Source organism: Silene latifolia, chromosome 2, assembly GCF_048544455.1.
Source record: "Silene latifolia isolate original U9 population chromosome 2, ASM4854445v1, whole genome shotgun sequence".
Classification (NCBI taxonomy): Eukaryota; Viridiplantae; Streptophyta; class Magnoliopsida; order Caryophyllales; family Caryophyllaceae; genus Silene; species Silene latifolia.
Genome location: NC_133527.1, coordinates 108,225,798 through 108,230,911, shown reverse-complemented (window position 1 = coordinate 108,230,911; position 5,114 = coordinate 108,225,798). Strand labels below are relative to the sequence as shown.

The 5,114-nt window shown below is 37.0% G+C and overlaps 1 non-coding gene across 1 annotated transcript; it reads left to right on the top strand.

Moving 5' to 3' along the window:
- Positions 1–833: 833 nt before the first annotated feature.
- On the top strand, positions 834–940 carry LOC141644746 (small nucleolar RNA R71). The gene has a single exon (XR_012544355.1). It is a non-coding gene; the product is annotated as a small nucleolar RNA R71 (small nucleolar RNA).
- Positions 941–5,114: the final 4,174 nt, after the last annotated feature.

Sequence of the window (5,114 nt, the reverse complement as noted above, 5' to 3'; positions counted from 1 at the left end):
CTTCCCAATTCGCACGGGGACATCTTCCCATATCCCTAATGGTGTCTTTGTCGATCTATCGGCCATTTGGAGTGTGATATTGGTGCATTTAAGCTCTCCCATCCCCAACCTTATACTTACCGAGTACGGCATAACACTCACACTAGCCCCTAGATCACATAAGGCTTTGTTGATCGTGGTGTCGCCAATGGTACACGGTATTGAGAAGCTTCCCGGATCCTTTAGTTTTGGAGGTGAACTCCCTTGAAGTATTGCACTACTCACCTTAGTGAAGGCGATAGTCTCAAGTTTCCGGATCGACTTCTTCTTTGTGAGGATGTCTTTCATGTATTTCGCATAGGCCAGCACGTGATTGATTAATTCCGTGAAAGGAATTGAGACTTCCAAATTCTTCACAATTTCCATAAACTTTCCAAGTTGGTCATCAAATTTTGGCTTGGCTTGACGACTTGGAAAAGGAAGTCTAATCACAATTCTGACATATCCCACTTGGGATTGATGAGGATGCCGTCATGGCATTAACATGATGCTTTGGTGATTTTGAGGCTTCTTCAAGTCTAGCCATAGCTTGTTCAAACTTCAAATTGATTGTGTCAATGTGAGCACTAAGTTGAGCACCCAATTGAGTAACGGAGTCCACTTCATGCCTTCCTCCTCTAGTAGCCTTGCGAGGTCTACTATATTGTGAGTTATGGACCGCCATTTCCTCAATCTTGTTCCATGTTTGATTGTCATCAACTTCGGTGAAGATTCCATTTGATCCCATGTTGAGAATGTTCCTTGAATCTTCATATAAACCGTTCCAAAATTGTTGTACCAAGAACCATTCGCTAAGTCCATGGTGAGGACATGAGCGACAAATTCCCTTAAACCACTCCTAAGCTTCATACAAAGATTCTTCATCCCTTTGCTTAATACCCGTAATTTGAGCTCTTAGCATGTTAGTCTTTTCTGGTAGGTAGAACTTTTTGTAGAAAGCTAGAGCCAACTTCTTCCAAGAATCTATTCCGAGAGTGGCCTTATCAAGGCCCTTCAACCATTGTTTCGCGGTGCCGATTAGAGAAAAAGGAAATAAGACCCATCGAATTTGGTCTTGAGTCACACCGGTTTCAGAAATCGCATCACAATAGTCACAAAAGGTTTCCATATGAGAATGAGGGTCTTCACTAGGCATCCCCTCAAATTGGCTCCTTTCGACTAATTGGATAAAGGCAGATTTGGCAATAAAATTTCCGGTTAGATGTTGTGGTGTGGGAGTACCATTGGGTAGGTTCTCCTCAGTGGGTACGGAATGCGATGAAAATTTAGACATTGTAGGTTGATTTTGTGGGGTATTTTGTGATGGGTTCTCCTCACCTTCTCTTGCAAAAGGGTTGATGAACTCAATAGTTGGTTGAACAACCTCACTAATACCTCTCAAATTCCTCCTAACAAATCTCCTATTGTTTGTCAAGGTTCTTTCAATTTCACGGTCAAAAGGTAACAAATCACCTTGTGACCTTCTAGACATGCAAAATATCAAACAACTCGAAAACAATTAGAACAAACCTTGAGGAGTTTTACTTCCCCATGGCAAAGAAAGACACAACTAATAACAATAAAAGAAAATCTAAATCAAGTAAACACCGTCCCCTGCAACGGCGCCATTTTTGATCGGTCCGTTTCGTGTTCACAATTAAATAGATGTGGGCGTTGGGTCACGTCCGAATCAAAACACAATTTATAGCTTCACAAACAACTCTACAATTAGTAAAGAGGCAAGTAAAGGTCGGATCCCAAGGGACGGGAATTGAGATGAGATTTCTATTGAAACTAGTGGTGTCTTAGGGGTGTCACAATTTGGGTTGATGTAGAAGGTCACTAAACTAAATAGCAAAGAAAGTAAATAAGTAAGATGAATTAAAAGGGTTGTAAACAATTGATAAAAAGCACTAGGGTGTCATGGGGTCATAGGGGAATCATGGGAATTGATCATACAAACATTTTCTCAAATTATAAGCAAGCAATTATTGTTGTGATGGATTGAGTTGGGTTATATCTTACAATCCTAGGAAAGTTTGGGTCCCGGAGCCGAATCGATTAGATTGTACAACACCTACAAGTCGACTTAGTCTTCCCTACTCAACAACATGCATGGTCTAATGAGACTCGAGTTGGTTTATGTCTTACAAGTCTCATTGAAAAGATAGGTGAAGGGTAAAAAATGCAAGGATTCATAGGCTCACATTTCATGAAACATAACATGTGCATGAGTTGAGATCAAAACAAGCAAGCAAATAAACCATGAAAGCATATTAATTTAAGCATGAATCATTCCCCATGTTGGTTTCCCCTAATTACCCATTAACCCTAGCTAGGTCACTACTCACTCATTATCATGTTGATCATGCTAGCAAGGTTGTCAATCATACCAACAAAAGGAAACATGATGAATAAATGAAAGTGGTGGCTGCTAACCCGGGCGTCTTAAGGAGAAAACGCACGGATTGCGCTGTGGAGGACGGGCGGATTGTGGAAAAACCGCACGGATTGTAGCTCAACAATATTTCTTCTTCTTTTATTCCCTTTTCTTCACAAAATTCTTGGGGATTTCCTCGGGGACTCAAGGATCCTTTCTCAACATTGCTCATCTACTATAATATGTACAAAGGCCTTCTAATCTTGTCTCTCCTTGATGCTTGGTCATTGAATTCAATCAATTTAGTCTCGTTTTGCCATGAAAATGCAAGATTTGCACTCCTTTCCTACCAAGGGATCAAAATCTCAAAGAATATGCAAAACAAAGAACTAAAGACAATAAATGACCCAAATATGCACTAAAAAGCATGGGAACAAGGCTAATTCGGGGGCTAAATATGCGCTAATTATGGTCACATCACATACCATGTGTCCAAGTATTCAAACTTCATGAATTGTGATTTCCTTCAATTTCATGTTATCCCTTATAGCATGAATTTTACTAAGTACATGTCTAGACTTCATACTAGACATCAGGTTCTTTAACTTGAAAGAAGCTCTTGTTATTATCATATAACTTTTGATGTGGGTTTCGGTGGACAACATTACTTGTAGTTTTTAAAGTACACCACCTAATCACAAGGTACTTAGGTTCATTTCGTAGAATCTTGCAATGGATGACAATAAAATATCCTTACTTGTCATTTACTCCTTAGGTCAATAAAATCAGCCTAGGATTTTCATAAATCCTAATGAGTTTGGAAACTCGAGTTTGTGTATCCTTAACACACAACTTAGTATCTTTCCAAACTTCAGAACATACTATTATTTCTCCTTGAGAATTCATGACGGTTCCTTGAGGCTTACCAATGACTCTCATATGGGTTAACTTGTGATCGACTTTTATGCTCCAAGCATGTGATTCATATAGGACATGAGCATCATGTAAAACATGATTATTCTAATGGCGGAAACATTAGAAATCGATTTCATGTAGACAACAATTCTTAGGTTTAGTAAATAACCATGACTCTCTCATGGGAATTCAATATTCATCGATATGAATAACCTACTTAACTGGTTGATATCATTAAGATGAAGGATCATTATCAACATAAGATGCCTATCTAAGTGCCAATCCAACATTCCATGTTATAATAGATTTGCATGATGTCTAATTTCATCCAGAATTGAAAACCTATTTGCACGTCATTTCCAATGAGTAGTAAGTTATGCAATTATTGAAGGATGATAGCTCCCACTGAACTTCATGTCTTAACATGACAGTCACTTGATCCCACTCAAGTTCATATATACACATGTTTCATTTTCGACAACTCATTCGAAACATATATATGTCATTCAATGGTCATTGCTTGTCTAAGTATTAATTAAAACCATATATGTCATTCACATATCCCTTTTAAAATACCCATTTGGAAAGTGGTTTTAATACCTTACTTAGTTTCATAATCAGGTATAGCAATGATTTGAATCTTTAGCATAGTTAACAATTAACTTAGCTTTCGTAGACATCGACATGCCTTTCTATGCAACTCTTAACCATAAATTTCTATTTACTTTGGATTGGTCTCAACAATCTCAAATAAATGCATTTACTTGTATAGATACCATTTTAGTTTCATAAGGCTCTTAAGTAAAATGTCGAATTTTAAAATCTTTAATTATATCCCTTCATAGATCAAAATCTAATTTTCCAAGAACATATTCTTTTGTCTTTTCATAAGTCTCAAGTTTCCTTAAGAATGCTTTCTTTTGGTGTCCTCACGTAGTTCCCTTAAAAACATCTTCTTTTGGTATCCTTATGTACTTCCCTTAAGAACTTCTTCTTTTGGTCTCCTCACGTAGTTCCTTTCTAGTCAAGGTTTGTGGCTGAATTCAGTCCCACTCTATCTTAAGGAAAAATGCACTTTTTCATCAAAGATAGCTTTTGAGTCACAAACAATGATGTTGAAGGAGGATAACATATCACATATCAACTTTATAGTGATTTATTTGAGACGAGTTGAAAAGATAATATAGACTAGACGATTTAAACTTAATAGGTGTATCAAATAAGGTTTGTTAAACGTTCCCTAGTGTGAGTTCAATAACTCAATATAACTCCATAATTGATCTTACATAAGTAAATTGTGACTTTAGTCACAATGGCATAAGGAGAATCGAATTCATAGCTTATGGGCATATAATGATTCAATCATTATATTTGTCTACATGATCAATTTAAGTTGTTAATCTTATGTTCCTCGATGCAAGTATTGTATGATGACAAATTTTAGAACAAACGATACGATAAAGTAAGTGACTTGGGTTGCAAACCAAGTCACCAATATCCAAAATACAACCATTGATTAAGGAAACAACCAAATTTCCAAGTCGAACGAGGAAATCAAAATAGTTCTAAAATTTCAAAATACAACATGAAAATAAAGACAAAGCAAAATAAAACCAAGCTTCCATCGATCTAGCACCTTGGGCGGCTACATCTAGCTTCCCTCAAGATATTCTAGGCTTGCTTTTATTTGCCCTTGTCCTTGCTTGGATGCCCTAATTGCAATAAAAAGGGTAATCATCACAACTTCTATCAAAATAGCAAAGTTGAGATCGAAACATAAAAGATAGGGATAGTTATTTAC